The sequence below is a fragment of the Cebus imitator genome, unplaced genomic scaffold (assembly GCF_001604975.1).
Source record: "Cebus imitator isolate Cc_AM_T3 unplaced genomic scaffold, Cebus_imitator-1.0 Scaffold401, whole genome shotgun sequence".
Taxonomy (NCBI): domain Eukaryota; kingdom Metazoa; phylum Chordata; class Mammalia; order Primates; family Cebidae; genus Cebus; species Cebus imitator.
The window spans coordinates 854,302-875,806 of record NW_016107716.1 but is presented as its reverse complement, the minus strand read 5'-3'; the positions used below and the strand labels follow the sequence as shown (position 1 = coordinate 875,806).

General features: G+C 41.6%; 2 pseudogenes; one reads left to right on the top strand and one right to left on the bottom strand.

The window, feature by feature from the left end:
* The first annotated feature begins 9,140 nt into the window (after positions 1-9,140).
* On the top strand, positions 9,141-10,280 carry LOC108289373 (annotated as a pseudogene).
* Positions 10,281-18,023: 7,743 nt separating this feature from the next.
* On the bottom strand, positions 18,024-18,772 carry LOC108289372 (annotated as a pseudogene).
* Positions 18,773-21,505: the final 2,733 nt, after the last annotated feature.

Below are 21,505 nucleotides of genomic sequence, written 5' to 3'. Positions count from 1 at the left end.
AGTTTTCTCATACATAAATAATTACTGATCCAAATTGGTAATAGAAGAAGTGAGATCTGAAATGCTTTGGAAGAAAATTGATGGGAAATACACAAAAACTAAGGTGGTGAGGGGAGGATGGGGACTATAATGCTTCACCTGGCAGGTGCAAGCTTTCTCTTTGCCGCACCAGGACCACTGTCCCAGCCATTCATCCTGTTCTGTGTCCCTGGAGGCTGAGCTATATGTACTTCATCAGTAGCCCCTTGCTTGCTGGCTTCTGGTTGGGTTTGGCCAATGGGAGGCCTGGGTGGAAACTGAAGGGGGAGGAGGAGGAAGAGCAGAGCCTTCCTCTCTCTGGCTCTCTCCGCCTGGCCCTGAGTTGGCTGCAATCATCTAATGAAGCTCTTGTTCCCTGATGCTCTCCTCCCTGAATTCCAGTAATCGTTCCTTCTCCTTCAGCCTGAGTTCGGAAAGACTCCCCTCTGAAGTGCTGCATCATCCTTTCTTAGTTCCTTAAATCCTGTCCAAATATATAAATAGTCACTTTGCTGAACTCATCAGTTTCTCACTCTAACATGCTGTCTGTTTCCTGCCAGGACCCTGCTTAGACACAAAGACATACATAAATGAAGAAAAATAATTGTTAATGGAGCTAGAGGCCACAACACTGTAAAAATAGAAATGTTGCTTAAATTGATTTGCAAATGCTGTACGATCCCAGTCAAATACCAATAGGATTTCATGCGATACTTGCCAGATTGATTCTGAACTGGGGTGCATTTTGGAAATCAACTGGGCCTTTTGGTTTATCACAAAGACCAGGGTTACATTATCCACAAATGTCATCTCCTTTCATATAATAAAGGGCGTATTACCAAATATTTGTTATAAAAGTGAGGTAGTGGGTCTGACTGGGATAAGACCACATGTGAGAATAGCCAGGTGATTTCTGAATGAAAATTAAAGGGGAGGATTTCTCTTCCATACTTGTAAATGCATTATAACACTGCATTGCCTACAATGGCATAGTACCAGTGCATCAATGAAACAGAGAAGAGAGCAGAATTAAGCAAAAATACATATGGGTGTTTAAAGTCACATCAATGGCAAAAGGGATTATTGGGCAAATGGCTTGGAGTTTTTAAAAAATCAAGCTATTGTCCAACCTCATTTCTTACATCAAAATAAATTTCATGAAGTTCAAAAATTTAAACATAAGACATTGAACATTAAAAGTACTGAAACTATAGGTCCATACTTTTTCTAATCTTGAAGTAGAAAAGTGGTGTGAAGTATGACAATAACAGCAAACAAACAAGGAACCAACAGCAACAATCCCAGGGTCTTAGAGAAAATATTGAAAAATTTGACTACATAAAAATAAACCACTTATCTTTAAAGTGAGGGATGAGTCTATGTGATCAATAAAGATACATCTAGGTTTTATATGGTAAGATCCCAAGAGATTATCCATTATGCATTCAGCGTATATATTATGCTTTCTTGCATGGTTATATATGGTTGTTTATTTGTTTGTTTGTTTGTTTTGAGGTGGAGTGTTGCTCAGTCCCCAGACTAGAGTGTAGTCATGTGATCTCAGCTCACTCCAACCTCCACCTCCCAGGTTCAAGCAATTCTTATGCCTCAGCCTCCTGAGTAACTGGGACCACAGGTTTGCACCATCACACCTAGCTAATTTTTGTATTTTTAGTAGAGACAGGGTTTCACCATGTTGGCTAGGCTGTTCTCAAACTCCTGACCTCAGACGATCCACCCACGTCTGTCTCTCAAAGTGCTGGGATTACAGACACAAGCCACCACACCTGGCCTGGTTATTTATGTTTGATTCATATCTTCTAGTTCCCCCAATGATATTACAGACCCCTTGAGTTAAGAATATGTTGTCCTTGGCATCCATTCTATGTGGTTAAGAGATCACTCTTTATGATGATGAAAATGAATGATCATGAAAATAAAAACAATTCAATTAATTCAGTCAATTTTCAGAGGTAGATCATTAGGCAGATTAATTGATTGAAGTGATCAGTCATCTAATTATAGTCACTAGCTGGTTGAATTTACTAGGAGTTTAATAAAGTGCAACTTGTCTGCTAGTCAAGCATTAATAAAGCCTATGTTTTCTTATTGAAAAGATACTAACTTCTTCTTGACTCAATATGGTGGATTCAATAGCCAAGTGGTAATTGATTTTCTAATAACTGATATTATATCATTCTACTTGAATTCATTTATATTAATATACCAGTTTTCAAAAGAAAATCTTTTTTCTTTCCAACATTTTTACTGAAAAAAAATTCAGATATATTGAAAAGTTGAAAGAATTGCACAATGCAGCCTGTATACTAGCTGCCTGAATTCAACAATTGTTGATAGTGAGCCACATTGGTTTTACCTTTTTGTATGTGTATGTAATGTATTTATTTCCTTAATCATTGTAATGTTGCAGACAACATAACATTTTAACCCTAAGCACTTAAGCCCGTATCTCCTGAGATAAGGATGACACCTAAGAGAATTAATAAGTTGTAATATTCTCCAATCTGGCAAGATGGCCAAATAGGAACAGCTCCGGTCTGTGGCTCCCATTGAGACCCACACAGAAGGCAGGCGATTTCTGCATTTCCAACTGAAGTACCCAGTTTATCTCATTGAGACTGGTTAGACAGTGGGTGCAGCCCATGGAGGGCGAGCAGAAGCAGGGTGGGGCATCACCTCACCCGGGAAGTACAGGGAGCTGTGGGACCTGCCTCCCCTAGCCAAGGGAAGCCGTGAGGGACTGCACTACCCAGCCTGGATACTATGCTTTTCCCATGGTTTTTGCAATCCGTAGATCAGGAGATTCCTCATGTGCCTACACCACCAGGGCCCTGGGTTTCAAGCACAAAACTGGGTGGCTGTTGGGCAGACACCAAGCTAGTTGCAGGATTTATTTTTGTACCCCAGTGGCACCTGGAACCCTAGTAAGACAGAACCATTCACTCCCCTGGAATGGGGGCTGAAGCCAGGAAGCTAAGTGGTCTCCCTCAGTGGGTCCCACTCTTACAGAGCCCAGCAGACCAGGAACCACAGCTTGAAATTCTTGCTGCCGGCACAGCAGTCTGAAATCGACCTGGGACAATCGAGCTTGGTGGGGGGAAGGGCATCGGCCATTACTGAGGCTTTAGTAGGTGGTTTTCCCCTGCCAGTGCTAAGGAGGCTGAAAGGTTTGGACTGGACAGAATTCACCACAGCACAGCAAAGTGGCTGTGGCTAGACTGCTTCTCTAGATTCCTCCTCACTGAGCAGGGCATCGCTGAAAGAAAGGCAGCAGCCTGAATCAGAACCTTACAGATAAAACTCCCATCTCCCTGGGACAGAGCATCTGGAGGAAGGCGCGGCTGTGGCCGCACCTTCAGTGAACTTAAAGTTTCCTGCCTGCCAGCTCTGAAAAGAGCAGCTGATCCTGACAAGAAGGATTCTTCCCCAGCACAGTGCTTGAGCTCTGCTAAGGGACAGACTGCCTCCTCAAGTGGGTCCCTGACCCCTGTGCCTCCTGACTGGGAGAGACCTCCCAACAGGGGTCAACAGACACTTCATACAGGAGAGCTCCAACTGACATCAGGCCGGTGCCCTCTGGGACAAAGCTTCAAGAGGAAGGAGCAGGTAGCAATCTTTGCTGTTCTGCAGCCTCCACTGGGGATGCCCAGGTGAGCGGGGTCTGGAGTGGACCTCCAGCATACTGCAGCACACCTGCAGAAGAGGGGCCTGACTGTTAGAAGAAAAACTAACAAACAGAAAGCAACAACATCAACATCAACAGAAAGGATCCCCACACAAAAACCCCAACCAAAGGTTATCAGCCTGAAAGATCAAAGGTAGACAAATCCATGAAGATGAGGAAAAACCAACGCAAAAATGCTCAAAATTTCAAAAACCAGAATGCCTTTTTTCCTCCAAATGATCACAATTCCTCTCTAGCAAGGACACAAAACTGGACAGAGAATGAGTTTGATGAATTGACAGAAGTAGGCTTCAGAAGGTGGGTAATAACAAACTCCTCTGAGCTAAAGGAGCATGTTCTAACCCAATGCAAGGAAGCTAAGAACCTTGAAAAAAGGTTACAGGGACTGCTAACTAGAATAACCAGTTTAGAGAGGAACATAAATGACCTGATGGAGCTGAAAAACACAGCATGAGAACTTCGTGAAGTATACACAAGTATCAATAGCTGAATTGATTAAGGGGAAGAAAGGTTATTAGAGATTGAAGATCAACTTACTAAAATAAGGCATGAAGACAAGATGAAAGAAAAAAATAAAAAGGAATGAACAAAACCTCCAAGAAATATGGGACTATGTGAAAAGACCAAACCTACGATTGATTGGTGTGCCTGAAAGTGACTGGGAGAATGAAAACACATTGGAAAACACACTTCAGCATATTTGTAAGTATTTGAAACCAATGAGAACAAAGAGACAACATACCAGAATTTCTGGGGACGCAACTAAAGCAGTGTTAAAAAGGAAGTTTACAGCACTAAATGCCCATGTCAGAATGCCACAAAGATCTGAAATCAAGACCCGAATATCACAATTAAAAGAACCAGAGAAGCAAGAGCAAACAAGTTCAAATGCTAGCAGAAGACACAAAATAACTAAGATCAGAGCAGAATTGAAGGAGACAGAGACACGAAAAACCCTGCCAAAAAATAAAAATGAATCTAGGAGGTGGTTTTTGAAAAGATTAACAAAATACATAGACCACTAACTAGACTAATAAAGAAGAAAAGAGAGAAGAATCAAATAGACACAATAAAAAATGATAAAGGGGATATCACCACTGATCCCACAGAAATACAAACTACAATCAGAGAATACCATAAACACCTCTAAGCAAATAAACTAGAAAATCTAGAAGAAATGGATAAATTCCTGGACACATACACTCTCCCAAGACTAAACCAGGAAAAAGATGAATCCCTGAATAGACCAATAACAAGTGCTGAATTTGAGGCAGTAATTAATAGCCTACCAACCAAAAAAGCCCAGGCCCAAATGGGTTCACAGACGAATTCTATCAGAGGTACAAAAAGGAGCTGGCACCATTCCTTCTGAAACTATTCCAAACAATAGAAAAAGAGGGACTACTCCCTAACTCATTTTATGAGACTAGGATCATCCTAATACCACAACCTGGCAGGGACACAACAAAAAAAGAAAATTTCAAGTCAATATCCCTGATGAACATCTGTGCAAAAATCCTCAATAAAATACTGGCGAATCAAATCCAGCAGCACATCAAAAAGCTTATCCACCATGATCAAGTTGGCTTCATCTTTGGGATACAAGGCTGGTTCAACATATGCAAATCAATAAATGCAATCCATCACATAAACAGAACCAATGACAAAAACCACATGAGTATCTCAATACATGCAGAAAAGGCCTTCAATAAAGTTCAACAGCCCTTCATGCTAAAAACTATCAATAAACTAGGTACTGATAGAACATATCCCGAAATAATAAGACCTATTTATGACAAACCCACAACCAATATCATACTGAATGGGCAAAAGCTGGAAGCATTCCCTTTGAAAACCAGCACAAGACAAGGATGCCCTCACTCACCACTCATATTCGACATAGCATTGGAAGTTCTGGCCAGGGCAATCAGGCGAGAGAAAGAAAGAAAGGGTATTCAAATAGGAAGAGAGGAAGTAAAATTGTCTCTGTTTGCAGATAACATGATTGTATATTTAGAAAACCCCATCGTGTCAGCCCCAAATCTCCTTAAGCTGATAAACAACTTCAGCAAAGCCTCAGGATACAAAATCAATGTGCAAAAATCACGAGCATTCCTATACACCAATAACAGACAAGCAGGGAGCCAGATCATGACTGAACTCCCATTCACAATTGCTACAAAGAGAATAAAATACCTAGGCCTACAACTAACAAAGGATGTGAAGGACCACTTCAAGGAGAACTACAAACCACTGCTTAAGGAAATAAGAGGGGACACAAACAGATGGAGAAACATTCCATGCTCATGGTTAGGAAGAATCAATATTGTGAAAATGGCCATACTGCCCAAAGTAATTTACAGATTCAATGCTATCCCCATCAAGCTCTCATTGACTTTCTTCACAGAATTAAGAAAAAACTACTTTAAATTTCATATGGAACCAAAAAAGAGCCCGCATAGCCAAGACAGTCCTCAGCAAAAAGAACAAAGCTGTATGCATCACTCTACCTGACTTCAAACTGTGCTACAAGGTTACAGTAACCAAACAGCATGGTATTGGTACCAAAACAGAGATATAGACCAATGGGACAGAACAGACGCCTCAAAAATAACACCACACATTTATAATCATGTGATCTTTGACAAACCTGACAAAAACAAACAATGGGAAAAAGATTCCCTATTTAATAAATGATGCTGGGGAAACTGGCTAGCTATACGCAGAAAACTGAAACTGGACCCCTTCCTTACACCTTATAAAAAATTAACTCAAGGTGAATTAAAGACTTAAACATAAGACCTAAAGCCATAAAAACCCTAGAAGAAAACCTAGGCAATACCATTCAGGACATAGGCATGGGCAAAGACTTCATGACTAAAACACCAAAAGCAATGGCAACGAAAGCCAAAATTGACAAATGGGATCTAATTAAACTAAAGAGCTTCTGCACAGCGAAAAACAAAAAACAGCTATCAGAGTGAACAGCCTACAGAATGGGAGAAAATTTTTGCAATTTATCCATCTGACAAAGGGCTAATATCCAGAATTCAGAAGGAACTTAAATTTACAACAAAAAAATAAGTAACTCGATCAAAAAGTGGGCAAATGATATGAACAGACACTTCCCAAAAGAAGACATCTATGTGGCCACAAACATATGAAAAAAAAATCTCATCATTACTGGAAGGAAGGGAGGGAGGGAGGGAAGGAAAGAAGAAAAGAAAGAAGAAAAGAAGGAAGGAAAGAAAAGCAGATTGAATGGAGCTTTTGGTTAGGGAAATGTAAAGCAAAGGCCTTTTTTATTTTCTATTTTATTTTAATACACATTAGTATGGTATAGAATTAATATATAGAGCTGAGTAGAAAGATATGGGTGGGGTGGAAAGAGAGAGTCGCGGGACTCAATAGGGTATGGTCACAGCGATGATTTATTGCAGTGAAAATGTACAAACCAAAAGCAGCAAAGGGCAATGGTGCGTGAAGTGATGCCCGGAAGAAACCAGGCCCAACCTTCCGAGCATTCCCTCCCACTTCAGTCACACGTGATTCCTTCAGCAACAAATTGAGAAAACACATGCCAATTGCTATCTACCAGGGAGGCTCATTAGAGACTCAGTGCCCAGGGTGGGGTGTTTACTGGGGGCTCATCACATAGGCAAACTCTGCCCAGCACGTACCAAAATTTCAGCCTCCCAATAGAAAAGCAGGTGTGCAGCAGAAGCCATATTGTTTGTACAAACAGTGTAAGAGCAGTGAGCCACTCTTCTCAGTTCTAGGAATGGTGGGAACCGTCCTGAAATCCAAGTTCCCAGACATGAGCCAAGGGCCAACCTTACAAGCAGGCCATTCTAAGGAAAGCAGTCTCAGGCCTGCCATGTTTGTTTGTTTTTTTGTTTTTTGAATGAGTTTTGCTCTTGTTGCCCAGTCTGGAGTGCAATTGTGTGATCTTGGCTCATTGCAACCTCTGCCTCCTGGGTTCAAGTGATTCTCCTGCCTCAGCTTCCTGAGTAGCTGTGATTACAGATGCCTGCCACCGTGCCCGGCTAATTTTTTTGTATTTTTAGTAGAGACAGGATTTCCCCATGTTGTCCAGGCTGGTCTCGAACTCCTGACCTCAGGTGATCCACCTGACTCGGCCTCTCAAAGTGTCGCGGCATGAGCCATAGCACCCGGCCACCATGTTAACTCTTTTCTGTGTAGACAAATGTAGCCGTACATACATCCATGCATGTACATACATACATACATACATATATATATACGTAGGTAGATACAGAGTAAAAGCTTTTTTGCTCTTCTTATAGAGCATCCACCCAGTCCCACCCCCATCCTCCAAGAAACCACTGTTATTAGTTCCTTGCTTATCTTTCCAGTTTCTTTAGACATACCAGCAAATAAAAGCATTCTTCAGGTCCTGCCTTTGTCATACTTTGTTAGCATGTACTCTCTTCCTCTCTCTTTTTTTTTTTTCATTTGCAGTTCCTTCTATACCTTTATCTCAGGAGCATCTGCATTTTTTTCCCCCATAGATAGAATACATCCCATTTTCTGGATGTTCCACAATTTACTTAACCATTTCTCTATTACGGACATTTGGGTTGTTTCTGATCTTTGGTATTGCAAGCACTGGTGCAATAAATAGCCTTGGGACTCCAAAAGACCTTCTTCTGAAGAGTTTGCTGTGGCTCCAGTGAACTACCCCAGTCTGAGTGATGATACAAAACATGCTCCATTATTGGTGTAGTCCCCCATCTGTAAGTTAGCTCAAGAGAGATCACTGGATGGAGAGGATAGAATTCTTCTCTTTCTCTTGTGAGAATTGGCTTCTCGCTGGCTGGGGCACCTCATACTTTGTTTTCTAGGTCTTGTATTTCTTCTTTCCTTTTAGGTGGAAATGAGGTGGAGTGGGAACAGCCCTTGGTGGGTAGGTAAAATTTAGTGTAGGATTGCCAAATTTAGCAAATCGAGACATGCTTCTACTAAAAAATTATTCATTATCTGAAATTCAGGCTTAATTGGGTGTGCTGTATTTTATCTGACCACCCTAGTTTAGTGCCATATTTAATTTATTTATTTTTAGAAACAGGGTCTATGTTTTCCACGCTGGCCTTGATCTCCTGGTCTCAAGCATTTCTCTCATCTCAGCCTCCCAAATTTTAGAGATTATAGGCATGAGCCACCATGCCCAGCAGTACCATATTTTAATCTGGAGATTTAAACATTGAAGAGTTCCTGGGGTGAATGCTCTGAAATGAAAAGGAAGGTCAGACTTGATCAGCACCCAGAGTGGTGATTGAACAAAGGTATGGTCAGGGACAGAAGCCCTAGGTTCGAGTCCTAGCTCTGCCATTTGACTCAGACATAGACATCACAGTGGTTGAATAGAAACTTGGCATCATAGCAGGATGGCAAGATGGCTGCTTCTGCCTTTGCGAGTGTGGTGAGAGCAGCTTCAGGAATCTATGGCCCCTGAATATTTTGGCATCTCCAGCCCACCGAAACTGTGCCAAGAATGCCTTATTTCTGCATTGTTCACTGGATGTTTTAGTCATATTCAGACACCACTCATTTGCTTCATTCTCAGGCTTATGACATCTGTCAGAAACCTGACATGTGGGCATACTGCAGTGATCCCCAACAGAGTAGCTCCCTTGCTTCCAAGTTTCCTGAAGCTGCCAGTCAGAATTATAATATACGTCGGTACCCAAAAAGGCAAGAGAAAGACCATGAAAGCTGTCATCTATAGGTTTCTTCGATTTCATTCTGGCCCTTAGGTGAGGAGAAAGGCTGACTATAATAAAAAATTATGGAAAAAGACACCTGCAAGAAAAAAGCAATTGAGGGAATTTGTGTTCTGCAATAAAACCCAGAGTAAACTCTTAGATAAAATGATGATGTCCTTCTGGAAGAGGTGAAACTGGCATGCTGATGATCTTTATCAGAAGTATCATTGTGATACAAACCGGAAAGTATACATCAGAAGTTTCACTTGTTTCTCAGTTATTTGAATATGTACCTTTGTGTACATGACATCTTTGCAAAAATGGATAACACTTGATATAAATTGTACATCCAATTGTATGTAGACATCCGATGCCAACATTAAACTTATAAAAGTTTTGAAACTTAAAAAAATAAACTTGGCATTGTATGTATTCTCCCAAAGCTGGAAAAACACCTCTTTACTGATAGGAACCCAGTCAAACTCCTTAAACAAGTTGCCCGAGTCGACTTAGTGCTGTGTTGCCGGCATGTTGAAGTATAAAGTCTGGGTTTCTTTATGCAAGCTGCTTGGTTTGGAAAAGCATGTGAGAGGTAAATATGAATCCCACTGCTTTATAGTTCAAGCTAGTTTTTTCCACTCTCATGCTGTAAGTCAGGGTCTGCTTGATGAAAAGGAGGGAGGGCTTCGATGGCAAGCATCACGGTATTTGTATAACAAGTCTAAAAGTTTTAATCCCTTCAGTTAGATACAACTATGGACATTTTTCAATAATATTTTTATTAGAAATTTGCAGATACCTTGAGCCTGCTCTTTGTAATGACATGGAAAAAGAACACAGCCTACATATCCCTTTGTATATAGGATATTTTTAGCATTGTAAAGCCCCAGTGTCATAATTAACCTTGTCTTTTGTTTCTCATTCCTCTTTTAAACTAAAGTATGAGGCACTTCACTGCTTAGTTCTTCTGTAAGTTTCATTTTACTGTGAAATGAAAGTGTTCTCAAGATATTCTTGACAGCATATGCAAACGTAACAAAAACCTTCCTTTATTTTGAAGGCTGGTCCTCAGTGCATACTAGATATCAGCAGATGAGTCCAAAGGGTCACATGCCTTGCAAAAAGGCTGTTGATGCAAATAATCGAGTAGTCGACTTGTTGAAAAAGAGGAAAGGCTATTTATGCATGCATTGGTCTTTGAGTGGTTCTGCCTGCCATCTTGGAAACTCAGAAGCAGTTTTCCTGAGGTGGTTATTACTGACAATGTAGCTCACCATCTTGTCTCCAGAGACCCATAAGTAGATTCATGAGTGGTGAGGTATAGTGAAGAACATTTGTTTGGGATTCAAGAAACATGGCTAGCCAATGAAAATGTTAACTCACACCTGCATATACCTTCATCTTGTTACGGAGCTCGAGGCGCCATCATTCATAATGCTTAAAAATAAAACACCTGCAAGGCAGCTGTTGTTGAAACCTAATTTGCCCACAGGAAAGCTGATGCTCAGTGAATTCAAGTATCTAGTAATAAAACTGGGTTACTATTCATATCTTGACTCTACTGCCCAAGTTCTTTCTGTAAGTCACCGAAACAGCCAGGACCTCAGCAATCTGACTAGATAAAAACAAAAAGTCCTTCTTGAGTTTATGATCCTAAGAGTTTCTTTTTCATATTTAAAGCAGGTATTCATATTGGATGCTGTCATGTTTTGCATATCTCTTGCTGTGTAACAAACCATCCCAAAATGTATCTGCTTAAAACAGCAACTATTTTATTTGCTCATGATTCTGTGGCTTGACTGGGGCTCTGCTGGGCAGTTCTTTGGTTGGTCTCAGTTGGGGTCTCCTATGAGGTTGCAATTGGATGGCTTTGTTCGCGTGTCCAGTGCCCCAGTGGGGAAGATTGAGAGGCTGTGATCTTTTTCTCTTTTGTTCCCCATGTAGCTAGCTTGGGTTTCTTTTCATGGTGGTTTGATCCTGAGAGTAAGCATTTCAAGAGAGATAAGCTCCAGTGTGCCAGCACTATTCAAGCCTTTGCTTAAATCATTCTTGCTAATGTCGTACTTATTGGCTGAACCCGAAGTTAATGTGGAAGGACACTCCACAGGAGTGTGAATACCAGGAGTCATGTTTCATCGAGAACCACCAAAGTAACAATCCACCACTTGTAGTATATACGGCAGAAATGTAAAGAAATTCAGATTTAAGCTGAGATCTGTTGTTTCAGATTTTTTGAAAGAATATTGGATTTAAAACGTATTACTTTAGAATACCATGCAGCCTCCAAAAGTCACATATTAGAATATTATATATGACATGGAAAAAGATAATATGCTAAGAGTAAACCAAAAAAGGTTTTAAAACAAATATTTGTATGTATGCTCCACTTTTAGCCATTGTTATTATTTTCATTACTTGTCTTTGTATTTATCAAAATTTTGTCAGTGCTTTGCTCTGCACATGTACCCCAGAACTTAAAGTATAATAATAAATAAAAATAAAAAAGTGTCAGTGTATATATTCTATTTTATACTCAGTAATAAATTGTTTTTGTTATTGAAGAAAAAAATCTAAAAATAGTATTGCAATAATAGGTGATAGGTTAACAAGGTTTGAGTATATTTATATAATATTTTATTGCTATATTTATAGACTCTGGAAAATAAAATATTTGCAGTGAGTAAAATAAAGTTCTTACAGAAATGCAAATAAAACAATACCCCAGTACTATTAAATTATTGGATTGGAAAACGGAAAAAGATGATCAATTCACAGTGTTTGCCAGGATTTAGAGACTTTGGGTGAGAGTGCAAATTGATACAACCTTTCTGGCAAGCAATTGAAATAGATCAGGATTTAAAATGGGCATTGCTCAGTAGGAATTCTAACTAAAGAGAAAAACATTTTAAATTCTCTAAACCGTAGTTACTGGCTTGTACTGATTAGTGGAATTAGTGGTGGTGCTTTCTTCCTTTATATGCTTTCCGCCATTCTTTCTACTGTCTACACGTAGTTTCCCAAAGCTGATGTTGAGAGGAGGCAGCAGAACTTGAAACCTTCATGGTCCACAACCTTAAACTGGATCTTCTCAATCTTGGCTGCACATTGGAATGAGATCATTACAAAGTTCCTGATTACAATATTGACACCAGTAGTTCTGATTTAACTACTCTTAGGTGTTGCCTAGGTATCTAGAATTTTCAAGGCTGCCCATGTGATTCCAATTGATAACCAACTTTGAGACAAACAGGCGTAGTCAAAACTCTCGACTGAACTGACTTGAAATTCTGACTGGTGAACCTGTATTCTCCTTACTTTCTGGCCGATTTCTTATTTAATGTCTTAAGTTGATAAGCTATGAGTACATATGTCTTATTGCTTTCAACAGTTGAGTTTTCCTAGAGACAGTTGTATTTGTTTCTAAACCTTTTATTCTCTGTTTTTTGTTTTTGTTTTTGTTTTTGTTTTTGAGATAGGGTCTCACTCTGTCACCCAGGCTGGAGTGCAGTGGTGTGATCACGGTTCATTGCAGCCGTGATCTTCCAGGCTCAAGCAATCCTCCCACTTCAGCCTCCTGGGTAGCTGGGAACACCGGCATACACCACCACACCCAGCTAATTTTTAAACCTTTTGTAGAGACAGGGTCTCGTCATGTTGCCTAGGCAGGTCTTGAACCCTTGGACTCAAGTGATCCTCCTTCCTCTGACTCTCAAAGTGCTGGAATTACAGGTGTGAGTCACTCCACTTGGCCCTAAAACGTTATTTTTTAAAGGCAATTCTCATATTCCTGAAATCATTGGAAATTACTTAGATATTGAGTGTTTGTTGAATCCCTTATTACAAGTGACTTAAGTACTTTTAATTGTAATGTTTTTTGATAACTGCATTTTTGCCAACGGAATATGAATAACATAGGAACATTACCTTATACTTTGTGCTCTTAGAAGACCAGCATTGTCTTTGCCTTTCCATAAAACCAAAGCATTAGTAACAACTGAAATATCCCAAGCAACTGCAACAGTGCTTGGCAATTATATTTGTTGGTTAAGTGAGTACAAATATCAGAAACTTTTGTTTTAGGTACATTCAAACCTTGAGATAAGTCAGAAGCTGGTTTTCTCTGCCAAGTTCACCAAGTTGACATAACTTTTCAGCTGATTTACAAGATTTACCATGAAATATAATTCAATTCGAGTATAACTTATCAGAGCCAGAGCCATTTTTATGAGAGAAGGAAGTGATCTTTCCTTACGCAACAGACAGGGACCGTTACATTAGCACCTAGTATGGACTTAATCAGGGTGGTTTTAAACTTCCTCCTAAGGCTTTGGTTGATGCAAATGCTGCTAGTCCAGGGCCTAACTTTGAGAACCATTGCCTTACAGATCACCATTATTTTAAAAAATCTCCATTACCAAGTGTTGTTATTTTGGATCTCATGTTAGCATAACAGTCTGAAAAAGGACCAGGCAAATGCAGTGAGTGAAATGAAGATGAAATGTTTTTGGAGGAAGGCAAATGACAGCCAAATCAGTGGAACTGAGTGTTCCAGGTTCTGATGCAGGTTATCATACCGTATTTTGTGCTTTTCCTCACTGCCCTGAGGTTTAATAATAAGCTCCTTTACTGTTATGCGCTAGTAATTAGAATCATTGAAGTTGCCTGGGTTAGTGCAAACATCTCTGGTTAAAGAACAGAAAAGCCCCATTTTCTTTTGTTGTTGTTTGTTTGTTTGTTTGTTTTGAGACAGGGCCTATCTCTGTCACCCAAGTTAGAGTGCAGTGGCTCGATCTCAGCTCACTGCAACCTCTGCCTCCCAGGTTTGAGTGATTCTGCTGCCTCTGCCTCCCAAGTAACTGGGATTACAGGTGTGCATGACCACGCCCAGATAATGTTTGTATTTTAAGTAGAGAGGGGGTTTTACCATGTTGGCCAGGCTGGTCTCGAACTCCTGACCTCAAGTGATCTACCTGCCTCAACCTCCCAAAGTGCTGGGATTACAGGTGTGAGCCACCGCACCTGGCCAAAAAGCCCCACTTTCTAACCCTAGCTTTTCCTCTGGGAAACTGTGTAAAATTACTAAACCAGTTACTTAGTCTCTTTGAGCCTTAGTTTCCTCATCTGTAAAATAAGGTGGGAATCATTCAGTCATGAATGTTCCATCTAACTCCAAAATCTTATCAATTCCATGACCTTTGACAGGACAGGTAATGGGCTCTGTGATTTGACCACAGGTGCCTTTTGCCATTTTGGACCGTAAGAGTTAAATTACCAGGGGGCTGGCAAGGTGGCTGAATAGGAACACCTCCGGTCTGCAGTTCCCAGAGAGATCAACGCAGAACGTGGGTGATTTCTGCATTTCCAACTGAGGTACCTGGCTCATCTCACTGGGACAGGTCAGACAGTGGGTGCAGCCCATGGAGGGTGAGCCAAAGCAGGGTGGTCTCACCCAGGAAGTGCAAGGGGTTGGGGAACTCCCTCCCCTAGCCAAGGGAAGCCATGAGGGACTGTGCCACGAGGAACGGTGCGTTCCAGCCCAGATACTACGCTTTTTCCTTGTTCTTCACAACCCGCAGACCAGGAGATCTTTTCGGGTGCCTACACAACCAGGGCCCTGGGTTTCAAGCACAAAACTGGATGGATGTTTGGGCAGGCACCGAGCTAGCTGCAGGAGTTTTTTTGTTTTTGTTTTTTTTCCATACCCCAGTGGCACCTGGAATGCCAGTGAGACAGAACTGTTCACTCCCCTGGAAAGGGTGCTGAAGCCAGGGAGCCAAGTGGTCCAGCTCAGTGGGTCCCATTCCCACAGAGCCCAGCAAGCTAAGATCCACTTGCTTGAATTCTTGCTGCCAGCACAGCAGTCTGAAGTCGACCTGGGATGCTGGAGCTTGGTGGGGGGAGGGGCGTCCACCATCACTGAGACTTGAGTAGGTGGTTTTCCCCTCACAGTGTAAAAGCCTCTGGGAAGTTGGAACTGGGTGGAGCCAACCACAGCTTGTCAAAGCTGCTGTAGCCAGAATGCCTCTCTAGATTCCTCCTCTCTGGGCAGGGTATCTCTGAAAGAAAGGCAGCAGCCCCAGTCAGGGGCTTATAGATAAAATCTCATCTCGCTGGGACAGAGCACCTGGGGGAAGGGGCGGCTGTGGGCACAGCTTCAGCAGACTTTAATGTTCCTGCCTGCTGGCTCTGAAGAGAGAAGTGGATCTCCAAGCATAGTGCTGGAGCTCTGCTAAGGGAGAGACTGCCTCCTCAAGTGGTTCTCTGAGCCCTGTGCCTCCTGACTGGGAGACACCTCCCAGGAGGGTTGACGGACACCTCATACAGGAGAGCTCCGGCTGGCATCTGGCGGGTGCCCCTCTGGGATGAAGCTTCCAGAGGAAGGAACAGGCAGAAATCTTTGCTGTTCTGCAGCGTCTGCTGGTGATACACAGGCAAACAGGGTCTGGAGTGGACCTCCAGCAAACTCCAGCAGAGCCGCAGAAGAGGAGCCTATTAGAAGAAAAACTAACAAACAGAAAGCAACAACATCAACAAAAAGGATGTCCACACAAGAACGCTATCTGAAGGTTACCAACATCAAATACCAAAGGTAGATAAATCCACAAAGATGAGGAAAAACCAGAAAAAGGCTGAAAATTGCAGAAACCAGAACACCGCTTCTCCTCCAAAGGATCACAATCCCTCACCAGCCTGAGCAATATAGTGAGACCCTCTATCTCAAANAAAAAAAAAAAAAAAAAAAAAAAAAAGAAGGAAAGAAAGAAAGAAAAAGAAAGAAAGAAAAAAGAAATTTAGGGTCGCTCCTTGGTTCCCTGGGTGAGTAAACGTCAATGGCACATACTGATCTCACCCTGTGGCAAATGTACACCAAAATATGCGCAGAAATAATTATCGGAATAATTTTAAAGAGTGAAATGTTCAGTTTTCAGGACACACCTTAAAATGTGTCCATCATTCAAGGTGAGTCTTAGCACTCCTTGTGTAGGGAAAATCGGAGAATCACACGTCCTCGGACACAGATGGCCAAGCCCTCACAAATGTTAAGAATCTCTCAATGCACAGAAGGACAATGTACATCAGGCAACCTTCAGAGAACTCTGCCTTCTGCCTGGACTGTTCCCTGGGGTCTCTGAAGACCACTTATGGTGTTAAAGGTAGCTGTGCCGAAGGACTGATAATCAAGCCAGGCTTGAAGGTATTTTCTAAAGGTGCCCCTCCTTTTTCTCTCTGATTTTGTGACTACAGCTCTTGAGCTTCTGTAGTTAATTGAAAACAGATTTTAAAAGAGCCGTGATGCCACAGGTCACCTGCACATTGTTGGGCTCATCATATCGCTTGCTTTTTAGTTCTTGCAACCAGCCCAAGATCAGAGCCAGGCTTGTGGGATTTCTTACCAAGGCAGTGCTGGGGAGGCAGAACTATCCACCTTAGAAGAGGGAACGGGAGACCAAACGTCCTGGTTTGCTCGGAACTGAGGGGTTTCCTAAGATATAGGTCTTTCAGGGCTAGATCGAGGAAACTCCCAGGCAAACCAAAACAATTTGGTCACCCGGTGGGGGAGCAACCATCTGTGCCTTCAGTTAGAACTATTCCAACTACATCTAGAATAAATGGCATCGCCTATTAAAAGTGCTGGGGACTTGTGCAATCATCTTTCCTCTCATTTTTGCAGAAAGATGGTCATACTCAGAGTGGTGTACACATTTTTCCCAAGGTCACGCAGCTCGCTGGCAGCATATCAGGAACCAGAATCTAGATCGCCACACTCCCAGTTTAGGGCAGTTTCGACTGCATTATGTTTTTCACTTTCTTATTCTCTTTTTTAAATCACTTTTAAAATGTAAAATTCATTCAGCCAGGTTTTCTTTTGGCCACAGAACTCAGCTGTTAGGATAGTGAAGACTGTTCATCCATTTATATTGGGCACCACTTTTAGTTGTATTTATGATGCGATGGATGGTGAATGAGGGCCACAAAGGAATCAGGTTGTTGTAAATGACCTCAATTGATCACCATCTCTATAATCACATGGCATTCATTCCTACCTGTTGTTTCTACAGCCCACTGGAAGTATTGTTGTTGTTTTTAAGAAATGGGGTTTCTCTATGTTGCCCAGGTCAGTCTAATTCCTGGCCTCAGGCGATCCTCCTGCCTCAGACTTTTGTGTAGCTGGGATTACAAGAATGAGCCAGGCACCCAGCTGAAAGTTGTTGTTTTGAGACAGTCTCGATATGTTACTCAGGCTGGAGTGCAGTGGCATGATCATGGCTCGCTGCAACCTCTGCCTCCCAGGTTCTGGTGATTCTCATTCCTCAGCCTCCCACGTGGTTGGGATTACAAACATGCGCCACTATACCTGGCTAATTTTTGTATTTTTAGTAGAGATGGGGTTTCACCATGTTGGCCAGGCTGGTCTCGAACTCCTGACCTCAGGTGATGTGCCTGCCTCGGCCTCCCAAAGTACTGGGACTCCAAAGGCATTGTTTTTATTTACAGAGTTCTAACCACTTCAGTGGTAGAAGTGGAAGAGGCTTCTTTTTCAATTCAGGGACCTCTGTAATGTCAGTTCGTTGTTACCAAACACACAGGTAAGTGGCATCATGGATTTGGTAAACTAATGACAACGTGAGTGCCTCAGTCTCTGCTTCTGTAAGAATCCTGAATTTAGGATTTTCAGCTGTCACTACACCAACCTCTATTTCTGAAGCTTTGAAATCAATTGATAGAACAGTAGACAGGCATGTAATTGCAGTTTCCATTGTCTGTTCAAATGTCGAATCAAATTTCTTCTTCACTTTTCTTTCCAAGGAAGCTGGTTAACTCAGTCTAACTCGTGCTGAGGCAGCTTTAAACCCACAGCAGTAACCTGCAAGATCACACTTCATGGCTGAGGGCCTCATTCTTCATCTGTACTAATGAAAATCATACAACCACCAAGAGTTCTTACTGTAGCATTCTGAGTAGCATCAGCAATTCTTTTACACAGCACATGCACAGGAATCTCACAGCCATACTTGTATTGCCAGCTAGCTGCCTCATAGCGTGCCCTCTGTACTGTTAGCTGTCATTCCAGTCATTAAAGTGACAGCCAATGTTTTCGGTTATTTTGAGTAAGTGAGTCACTGTGCTGGAATTCAGTAATTTGTCAGGTATCTCTTCTGTATGATAATTACTGCGGTCTTTTCCTCTAATAGCTACTAATGTAAGGCCACCCTGGTTAATAGCCTTAAAGGCACATGTATATTCTACTTGGTAGAGCTGGCCCTCTGGTGAAAAAAATGGTAATGTGGTGGGCAAAACCAGTGTTGGAACCACAGGACATGTTGATAGAACCACTACTTTAAGTACAATCAAGTTTTTTTTTTAAACATGCAACTATTTATCACCTAAATGCTACCCTTCACTGAGGCAGTCACATGCCAAGACAATGTAGCCCTTTTAAAATGGCAGGCGAGGGCACCGTATTCCCCTCTAGACTTAACACCTAGAAAATACATGAAAATCTTTCTTCTTCATATCTTACATCCTTTCTAGCAGAGGTACAGGAGGCTAGCTCTCAAAACTGAAGTTAATGTACAAACTGAGCAATTCTAAGCACTTTACAGGTAACGTCTTATTTATTATCCCCGTTTCACATGGAAGGAAACTGAGGCACAGGGGGTTAAGCAACCAGACTAAGGTTGTTGTTGCTGTTGCTTTTTTTTTTTTGAGACAGAGTCTCACTCTGTCGCCCAGGCTGGAGGGCAGTGGCATGATCTCGGCTCACTGCAACCTCTGCCTCCTGGGTTCAAGCAATTCTCCTGCCTCAGCCTCCTGAGTAGTTGGGATTGCAGGGGTGCGCCACCACACCCTGCTAATTTTTGTATTTTTATTAGCAATGGAGTTTCACTATTTGGCCAGGTTGGTCTCAAACTCCTGACCTCATGATCCGCCCGCCTCGGCTTCCCAAAGTGCTGGGATTACAGGCGTGAGCCACCACACCTGGCTGTTGCTGTTTTCTAAACTCCGGCATTTGGTGAAGTCTGCGTTCCTGGGCATTGTGTTTTCAGAAGAGGAATAGAGCTCCAAGACTGCAATAAAGGAAATGACCCAGGATGTGATCTTGGAAAGTAGGGGCAGAAAAAAGGTGGAGGGATGTGTTCCTGGGGCACAGGGAGACAAATCGTTAAGATATATACTGGCAGTGAGGAGAAACCCTGTTAATGTCTCCATTCAGTTTAGATACAGGACAGCTGAGTATGTTTCAGCCCTGACTCCCATCTTCCCTTGGACATCCTTGCTCAAACACATCACGTACCAAACACCCTATGCGCTCCTGCTTCAGTCCACACTGGAACACAGCCATATGGCTCTGGAAAATTCTGCCATGAACCGTCGTATGGTGATCCCCGAGAACTTCCTGGTCTCCCTAGTGTGATTCCAGCCTCTGTACGCCTTAGTACTCTATCTTTCCCTTTCCCACTTCCCTGTCCCCTGCGGATTAGCTAGGACTTACCATAGGAAATGAAACGTCTCCGAAGAGGTGTGACAGTGTTAAGTGCAATTGTAAAGCTGACGAAGTGTCTTTGGCTTTCACTTGTCCTTCACTCCCCTCCTCTTTTCTAGTGTATTCTATCATGTTCTCTCACACTGTGATCAACTTTTTTTCTCAGATGGACCTGGCTGTAATTCTTCATATTTCACTGTGGCTTTAAGACATGTTGCCATTCTTAGCGTTACACACTTTACAGCTGAGCTTCACCAAGGGGACATAATTATGAATTTACTTTGCCCTCACGAGAGAAGTCTGAAATATCATTGAACAGGGTGTTTTATGGGGACAGGAATCCTTCTCGGTGCTTCTGAAATCAGTGAATACGAATGAATTTTATGCAGCCTACATTTAAGTTTGGTTTGCTCCAATAGACGGATATTGAATATAATTACTCTGATATGTGAATGCACTGTACCATCTTTAATTTTATAGGAAACGTAGAATTAACAACTTGGACATCTTATGTGGCTCAGCTGTTATGCTTTGGGGAAAGGAGATTGCTAAGAAGTTCTTCAGGAAGAAAGCCTTCAAAATGGAGAACAGGTGAGATCAATGAACTTCTGGCTTCTCTGTAATTTTGTATGCTGGACTATAATCGTAAAGTGAACATTTTCAGGTAACGCAACACATCGCTCTGTCGAAACATATTACTCCACAATGATGATACAAACTACGAAAGCAGTAAGAAGTATTTTATTGAAATGTTTTAGTACAATGTTGGAGGATATTAAAATTTTATATTTTAAACCATACAAGCACTGCAAATGATATATTCCTGAATCTAGCTGATGTAGTATCTAACAAAGAAAAGTGATCATATGAATATCTATAAGTTGACTAACGTAATTTAAGTTGGAGGCTAAACAACTTTGGTATATTCATGTTTCTCTGGCGCCTGTTTTTGGCCAGATAAATGCCAAGTCCACCCCCATTCAGTAGAACTGCATAGGACTGATGTGTTTGGTGGTCTCACTTAAGTTTCTACCCCAGGAGCAGCAAGGAATGCACAAATTTTGCGATTAAGCTGCTCCCAAGACAGTCTTCATCACCTTTGGTGAACTGGAAACATCAAATAGTCAAGGTCTGAATTTCCTTTGTGTGTGGCTAAATCCAGTCTAATTGGATCATAAATGTATTCTGAAGGACTTTAAAATACAAAGGTGGGGCTAAATAATGATAGAAACCATTAGTTCTTAATTCAGAGAATGGCAATGCAGATTCCTATATCCTTTTTAAAAATTTAAGATCATTATTTTAAAACTAGTTCTATACATTCTTAGACTTTCCATTTAATCTTAGCTGAAATGATTACCTTTAAGTCAATTGGCTTTTGGTCCTTGATGATTGCTCAATGTAAGTTTGCAATTTTAGGATGCAGCGTTTCAGGTGACAGTTATATTTTAGAAGAGGTAATTTAAAAAATAATACAGAACTACACTGCTCTGATATGTCTAATGTTTATCCCCCAAAATGTGACAGTGTCCATATTAAGCTAAATAAAATTTAGTCCAAATTAAGCAC